We start from the raw sequence: 9,397 nt of genomic DNA, 5'->3' as shown, positions 1-9,397 counted from the left end.
TTCAACTAGAAATAGGATATGGATCTGTAATTTTGCCTTGTCACACAGCAAGGTGAAATTAGGAAAAAAAAGCGGCAAGTATTTAAAACCTGTCCACATTATTTAAATGATTCTGGAACTTTCTGCGTATTTAAATCCACCCAAATGTACTGCAAGAAGTCTTCAAAAAGCAAATACCTACTCCCTGGTTGCATCAACTTATAGGTTACTCTCCAAATTCACATATTACCTCTTCATTATTATGCAGTTCTGTTTACTATTCAATTCATCCCCAAACAGATCAAGAGGGTTTAAAATTGGCCTTATCTAAAAAGAAGTTCTCCTATGCTATATGAACCATTTAGAAATGTTAATTGCATCCAAACCATATTCTTGAATTCCTCCTGAAAAATAACAGCATAAGTCCTTGCGTGCCTTGATCCTGCTGGCTGAGTATCTGCAGAATGAGATCAAGTCACTGCTGCCTGTTAGTGTCATCAGAATTGGGATGAGATTTGGTAAGTTCACAATTGTGCAGCCTATTGTTCTCCCTGCTGGAGAGAAAGCTCTAACTGAGGACCTGCAGTGCAAAGATCTTCCTGCTTCTGCTTCATTCATTCGGCTTGAGAGGATACACTTTCATTAGTGAAGCTGGGTAATCCAGCAAACCTGGAATGGATCTACAGGCAATAATTTTTCAATATGGAAATTGTATTGGCTATTTATTTGCTGCCTACCTATTTTTAAGGTAGTTTTGACTTAGCCAGAAAATGTTTTGGGAGGTTACCTTACTGAAGGATGAACCCATGATCCTCCTCCATATCTGTAAACTGGTGTCACAAACAGAGCAACCATTCTGTTGCCTACATGACGACCCTAAAACCCTATTTAATACACAGGAAGAGCAAGTAAAGAAAATTTTCACAAACAAACTACTTTTGGCTTTGGATACGCTTTATTGGTAAAAAGAGAATTTATTATCTGACATCAGCGTAGATTACTTCCACATTTGCAATTCGGATCTTGTTCCTAAAGATTAATTTAACGATGGCACTTTCACCTCGCACACATTTTTTTCTGATTTTGCCATAAGCGTTAAGTATATTTGCTTTGTCTTGTTTTCAGAATTGATCTTACAATTCATTATCTTTATGGGGAAAGATAAATTGAGGTCGTATTAATGTACTTTGGAAGGGGCAGCTTTCAGTTTCACTTCATTATCTTGCAGGGCATGAATTGCATGCAGCTACACTACAGTGTTTCTCTACCGGGTTTCTTTGAAACCTAAGGGGTTCTCCACAGATCACATCATTCTTTGAGCTGCGACAGATTGATCTCTTGCCTAATGATGCCTGTAAATTGATAGCTTTTGAAAAGCTTACAGAAATGAAGAACAACCTATAATTTAGTGTACAACCTTTGCTCGTGGTCATTAGAGTCACCAAAGCCAATAATTTGATAAAACGGATAATGCAGCCACCATTTATAAAAGGAAGGGCTCACAGCAGCTATATTGCCAATGGGTATTAGAGCTGTCAAAGAGAACTGACAACTTTCTTTGTAGAAAGATATATATTTTTTTATTTTTGGCATTGGTTCTTAGCCCCCACAGCTAAGTCTTTCCATACCTTTGTTTGACAACACCTGGCTTATTGGCCATACAATTGGCCAGTATTAAATAACAACAGTTTTAGTGGGATTTGGTGCAAGGTTCAATTTTCTTGAGGAAAATTCACAAAATTGTTTGCAAACCAACCCCAGGCAGATTCACTTATCTCTCCTGACTACCAGTTTAAGGGGCATGGGCTTCTTGAATGACCACCAAAGGACACTTTACCACTGACCATCAATATAAGGTGGTTGCCTCTACCTCTACCAGTGTAAGGGGATTACAATATTTATTGTATTCACAACAACACAAGTTTGCATTCATTGAATTGGTAAAAGTCTGAGTTTTCTTGCCAGCTCCACCAATTTCCAGAGCCAATATGAAATCAACTGGTAGTAGCATAGAAGGAACACAGACTTATCTACTGCACTCTGTTTCTTCTTTGCTACCCATGTAGGGGTGGGATACATCATTAGTCATAAATATTATGGGGTCATCTACACTGATCACCAATATGAGGAGGCCTTCTACCCTGATTTCCAGGGCAAAAGAGGGTCTTCTCCCACTAACTATCAATGTGGAGACTTCCTTACTGACTACCAATGTAAGGGGGGTCTCCTGTAATGACCACCAATGCAAGGAGAGCTTTCTTCAATGACTACTAATGCAACCGAAGCCTTCTTTACTATCCACCATTGTAAGGGAGTCCTTCTCCAGTCATGCACCAATATAGGGGGCCTTATATACTGACCCCCAGTGTAAAGGGTTTTTTTTCCTATTAACCACCACTTACCTGGATGAAAAATCCACAGAGACTGTGCAATAGCCTATCTGTTTAGAGAAATGACTTCCAGCTTTAATTTTTTTCCACATTGCACATGGAGTCCTCTGATTCACATGGTGAATCAGTGGTTAGGCCAGGGTTCCTCCAGAGGTTGTTGAGGGTTCCCTAAGCAATGAGCAATGTGAACCTCTTAGGCCAGTTTAAGTGAGACCAATGATAATTTTGGCCAATGATAATCTGTAAGGGTGACAATGTTTCCAATACCCAGCAACGTAAGAGGAACACTTCCCACTGATCACCACACTAATATACTGTGAGCTGTGGATATAGTAATTATAGAAGGGGTTCCCTGAAGACCTGAAAGTTATTTCAAGGGTTCCTCCATGTTAAAAAAGGTAAGAGGCTAGTTTAGGCAGAAGATTGCTGACATTCATCACATGACTGGAAGACCAGGAAGCCAAGCTGCAACCAGAAACAATGAAATAATCACAGTTTGGCCAGCTGTACCAGAGCATAACATAAGCAATGCTCCTGTAATCATTGCAATTGGTAGCAAATGTTTTGAATCCGGGACCAGATCCATTTGCTGGATCACCCAACTTCACTTATGAAAGTGTATTCTCTCCAGTCTTGGAGAGCTTTATTAAATCAGGCCCATTGGCTCTGGTAGACAGCAACATGCTCCCCTCTCTAAAAACGTTGAAGAGTAAGTGGCCGATTGTTACTAAACAATGTCCAAGTTGTTCTAGGAACTATCAAATATCTTTATATAATTTGAGCGTGGGTGATAATGTACCTAAATCTCACCAACTAAAGGCACAATTACCTATAAACACACAAAGCAAATGGCTAACAATAAAGTATAATGTTTTCCTATTCTGTAACAAGTGAGCTATCTAAAAGAAATATGCAATAAAATGATAATAAATTAGCTTTCAATACCAGGATACCTTCCCTGGTATTCTAGCTCTACATGTAACCCCAATAATAACCTAACCTATTACTGTAACACTAACTCTCCCGTCCATAATCCCAACAGCTTCCCTGTAAAATACCAGATAAAGAGGGGGGGGGGATAAAAGTCTTCTATCCAAGAGGAGAATGATGTTTCCAACTTCTAGTATTAAACATAAAATAGGTTGGAAGCTCCTTCAATTATCAATAGTTGGGTTTTAAAATAGAAAGAGGGTTTTTTGGCAAGGGCTTAATAAAGAACAACAATTTATTATACATTAAGCAAAAAAGTAAAAACAATGTCTATTCTAGGTTGAAAATAAACCTCCCAATACGTTATGGGGGAGAAAGGGTAAAAGTCCAAAGAAATTTGAATGTGTGTGTGTGAAATGTAAATGTGTTATAGGTGAATCAACCCAACTAGTTTCACCCAATTGGCTTCATCAGGGGAGATATGTTGAGAAATATGTTGAGAAATATGTTGAGTGATGACGCACTTCGTGGAGTTCAGAAATAGAGAGGAAATCAATTTGAATGGACTGGGTAGTAGTTCAAAAGAGTCAATGCACAAAGGAACAGTGGGCGTACCAGATGTGAAGGATGAAAATAGTTTCCTGATGAGATTTGCAGTGGAGGATGCAGCAGGTGAGCTGCCCACCAGTAAGAACGGGAGAGTGGCATCAAAAATGCACCAATGCGCATGTGAAATGTTGTTCTTTATTAAATGCTTGCCCAAAAAAAACTTTTTTAAAACTTTTTAAAACAAATCTATTGATAATGGAATGAACTTTCAGCCTGTTTATTTCCCTGTAACCTAACTCTGACCCTTCATGTACTGCTAGGGGGACTATTTATAAACCAGTGAATTAAACATTCAGTGACATGTTCACTGGAGTCGTCCATTTTATTTTTTACCTTTTTTATTTTTTTACCTGATTTTATACACAACACCTGGTAGAGAATTTATCACTGACACTGAAACACAAACATTTTTGTGTACCCAATTTTTATGGTTTTAAGCACATAGGTGAATAATTATCTACTGAAATACATAGAACTGGAAGGTTCCTCACCAGATAATGTTTTAGTGAATGTGAAATAGACTCCTAGATAGGTAAATGCCAAATGGCAAACATTCTCCTTGTACATGAAAGGATTTTCTATATGCAGCATTATGAAATCAGCTATATCACCCTCCATATAGAATAGATTTTCTTTATGATGTCTGTAACTGCTAAACTTTTAAAGGAAAGAAAGCACCAAAAACAAATTTTACAACAAATTCACAAAATACATTTAAACATAACCTGTAATCCAATTTCATTTTTTTTTCGTGCCCAGATAAATTCCACTTTCCTCTCTTTCCTAAGTACGTTAGTGCTTCGGCAAACGTACAATAAATGTCAAATAACTACTAAATTAGGAAAAAATAAACACGGCGGCCATACAATTTGTTCCCATTTACAACGCCTGTTTTCAGCAGTGCCGCTGAGATGTTATCAATATCTGTGTGCACTTCATCAACCTGCAGATTACGCAAATTGCCCAGCCAATTCTAACAAGTAACATTATTGTGGATTAATTAGAAGTTGCTGCTGTTTGTTTTCATAACAGAACAGAGCCATTAAATGACTGTAATCACGAATGAAAAACATATGAAAATCCATAAAAATTTACCTGTAGAGTTTCAGTCTACACATAACTAAAAGCTACTAATTAAGATGGGCCTAGCACAAATTCTGTACAAAAACCCTTAACTCTTCACAGTGGCATGGATTCAGATCTACAGGTTTCTGTGCTATAATTCCCTTGCTATGTAGGACATGCCCTTACAAGGCCCTCTGGGGCTCAATTGCAATTGTGACCTCTGCATCACCTTATCCCATGCCACTGTTTAATAAACAAAGGTCAGGGCACAGGAATGTGCAATGCACAGAGTGCAGGGGTCAGGAGTGCATAATGCCCAGAGTGTAGGCGTATATATAACAGCAGTCAGTAGGGCCCTCTGGAGCTCACTTGTAATTGTGGGCTCTGCCTTATACTATGCCACTGTCAAGACAGTGTAATGCACAAAGGTCAGGGCTCAGGAATGCATAATGCCCAAGGCCCAGGGGTCAGATGTATGTATAACACAGCTGTCAGAAGTAGTTTTGCACAGTGTGCAAGGGCTAGGAGTGAATATTGCAGAATAAAAGCGTCAGGGGTACGTACCACATAAATTGCAGGGGTTGGAAGTGCAAAAGGCACAGAGCACAAGGGTCAAATGTATGTTCTGTAAAGGCCAATATAAATATTATAGTAAAAAAAAGAAATAACTCCACTTCTAAGCTTACTATCTCAGTACATAGCCCTTACAAGTTCACCTTACAGTATAGTCTACCACTGTACAGACTCAAATACAGACCCCCCTCTAGATATCTTCCCTCCCTTCCTTTTTCGCTTGCTTCTGAACTGGTACTGTTAAAAAGACATCTGATGAAGAAGTATCTCAAAGATGCATTTGAAATCATCAAAGGTTTGCTCCATCTATGTTTTTGTGTTGTTGTACTCCATTTTAGATGAACCTGTTGTACTCGTCCAAACACTAAAAGTATCAGGCCCAGGAGGTTTACCAATATTTAGTATCATCATTTCTCTACAAATTCATATATTTTCTAATGATTTATTGACACTTGCCTTTGCCTTATTTTCTACTCATTTTTTTTTGCACTTTACTGCCATTTACTCTACTTATATATTGTTAACTAGTTTTGGTGTTCGAATTTGGGTTGTCCTTATATTGGACTCGAATATGGCTGTTCGAATTCGGATAGACCCGACCTGAAAAACACGAAATTCGACTTTCCAATGGTAAAGTAATTTATTGAATGTGTGTGATTTGTGTAACTATCTTTTATTTTTTTTACAGGTTATCCCAGAATGACAGGATGATTCCTATAGCTGCACAGCCGTGGGAATCCTCCGGTCACTGTGGGATTCCCGGGCACTAGAGGTTAAAGTCTCCCCATTCATAACTTCTAGTGCTCTGTGATTGGCCAAGGAAAGGTAAACCCTGATGACAGCTCAAGGTTAATCAGGATTTTCCTTTCCCCAGCCAAGTAACAGAGCACAAAGGTGAATGAATGGGGACACTTGTCCCCATTTAGCCTCTAGTGCCTGGGGATCCTGTGGGACTCTTGTGTGATAGAGAATCTCTATCCAAGAACACATACTTTAATTATGCTAGGGCTGCAAGAGCAATCAGGGGAGTGGAGCTGTCAGTTCTGCTGCCCTTATTGCTCTTGCAGTTCTACACAGTCCAGAAAAATAACCCGAATTCTCCCCCTATTGACTTTAATGGTGTTCGAATTTGATGTTCAATCACCCGAACAATATCCCCCTATTCAAGCGCATAGCTGTCGAATCGAATAGTGAGATATTCGGCCAAAACTACTCAGGACAATCGGCTGTTTTGAGTTCACACCTTTCAACTACACGGGGATCACTTATATTTTTTAAACTATGCATTACATTGGGGGATTATTTTTACATTATGTTGCCCTTTTTGTGTTTGTATTGTGTTGATTATGGCTGCATATATTACATGTTTCATATTGTAAACATTTGTTAAACAAAGAGAATACTTGTATTGTCCATAATATTATTTGTGTGTTTTTTGTTTGGTACAGGATTTTTCTTAGAGTTTTTTTGGTTTTGTTGTGGTAATATTAATCCAGTCCCAACCTAGCAAACTCAGTGGTGCAGACAGCAAGTGTGTCTTATGTTTCTTATATAGATCATTTAAACTAATTTCCATATTTGGCAACATTTTGGGCTCTATTTGGGGAATCTGACATTCCGCCAAATATTCTCTGGTGGAAATCAGTTACTGCCATTGGAACACATAGACCTGGAAGATTCCCATGGGGGAATGTTTAGGCGAACGTCTTATTCCTTGTTTTATAAATAGAGCCCTTTGTAATCAAATATAAGGTCAGTTTTATACTGGATTGTGTAGACAGGGTCACATTGTCTGTACATGGTCACCGTAGATTGTTGCAGTTCCAGGAGTGAGCAGATGAAGGTGAAGGTATTGTGGCTGTAGGGAGACTCTGCAAAGCAATGTTGTCACCCTAAAATAGAAAAAGGCACTGTACTGCTCTTTCAGAATGTGATAAACAAGCTCAACAGGCAAATGATTAAAGTGTATCTAAAGCTAAAATTTTCCAGTATGTCTGGTTCCATGCCTTGCTAGGGACAGGTTTTCTACCTGGAGATCCTGCGAGTAACAGAACTTGCTGTTCTACAAAAATACTAGCTGGGTTAAGTAGATTCATTGTAAACTAATTTTTTGTCAAGCTTTTATTAGCCTCTTGAGCTTGAGCGGCCAGCACTCTGATTGGCTGTAGAAAACCACTACAATGTAACCATTTCCTCCAGGGCTGTGCTCCAACACCGACCTGAAGCTGTCCAGCAACCACTGCAGAACCCCCGCAGAAACATTGTGCAATCTGAAAACAAAGTGTTCTCCCGCAGGGAACTTAAACTTTTGTGAAGTAGATGCAAAGCCAGAGAATGTGACAGTACAGAAACCCAAGGCCATGAACAGGCCATCAATTAACTTGTACAATCCAGGCAAAGCCGAAGAGCCTGTTCTATAAATGTTCAGCCACGTTTATCCACCTTACAAGGTAACCACGCTCAGGAAATTACAGCGACCCTGTTTTTCCTTATTGAGATGTCAAAATGACGGAGAGAATTCCTCTCACGGCTGCTTCTCTCTCCTCAAGGAACACCAGCAGCCTTTTCTGTACGTCAGTCATTTTTCTTGCACGCAATAGAAAGGAACAGGCCGTGAAAAGATCTATACATGGAATATTCATTAAGAAGAAAAGCTTTACATCTCACTAGTAGAATTATGAAATGAGCCATTGAAATGTACACTCAGGACAAGCAGGCTTTGTGCTTCTAGGCTTAGCCTTGGAGTTGATTCTGATTTCATGGACATCAGCTTAGCCATGTTGTACCTACAACCAAAATGAAGGCGATTTTCTTTCTAGTAAATAGTAAAGGAAATATTTGTACCATTATTAAATGAAAGTAAAAAAGTTAAGTTATCAAAATTTGCTAATGTTAGAATACAATAATAGTAGGTAAAGGTAATGATTACGAATAAGGTTCGGGTTCGATCCTGCAGAAAGTGTGCAGAAAATTAATAACACTACTCAAATGAACCTGGAAATGGGGAAAATCTTAATCGTGAGATGCATTGTAGGAATAAAAATCTGTCAGAGGATCTAACTGTGTTGGAGATTTTTCCTCTTAATTCATTGCAGCATTTGCTTTAACACAAAATTTGCTACTCAGATTCTCTGGCAATGGTGTTGTTAGACCTTGGCACCCAGGGCACATGCCCGTGGTCTTCTGCTGAATACCCAGGGCTGCAATTATTGCTATCATTCCAAGAATGGTCCTCTAGACAAAACATCAACCTTTACTGAAATTGTTTCATACATTGGTAGTGGTTTTAAACAATGATGATTTATTATTATTCTATCATATTTGTAACATTATTGTCAATAATTCTTTTTCTTTCTTTCTACCTCGCCTTGACTTGCTGTGCTCTGGCCTTATAGCTATTCCTATGCTGAAGTCATCTGATCCCTATCCCCTCCCCTGGAGTAAAGAGCATGGGGGCCGTGATCTGGTGACCTCCTTGCAGAAAAGTAGTCTGATGCACTGGTGAACACCAGGGGGTCACTTAGAATCCATGCCTCTGGTAATCCTGTGTGATCTGCTAGGGGAAGGCGACCTATAACATTACCCAGGGGTGCCCGTTTAGGAACCCAATAACACTGTTTACTAGTTTATGTAAATTAGTAAGTTAGGGGATGTAGCTAGAAATCACTTGGAGTTAGAGCAAAATGTTTGATGGTGACCTGAGGCTCTAACCACACTGAAACTTTAAAAGAGTCATTGCATCTGTTAGGGACCTGCTTTGGGCATATTTGCCTACTCCAATTTACAGAACACAGTTGCAGCCTAGCATATCAAAGGTGTTTCGCCCATTGGAAAGTGTAAATTCTCCAGCC

This window comes from Pyxicephalus adspersus, chromosome 9, assembly GCF_032062135.1.
Source record: "Pyxicephalus adspersus chromosome 9, UCB_Pads_2.0, whole genome shotgun sequence".
Classification (NCBI taxonomy): domain Eukaryota; kingdom Metazoa; phylum Chordata; class Amphibia; order Anura; family Pyxicephalidae; genus Pyxicephalus; species Pyxicephalus adspersus.
Note: the sequence above shows the minus strand (reverse complement) of the source record.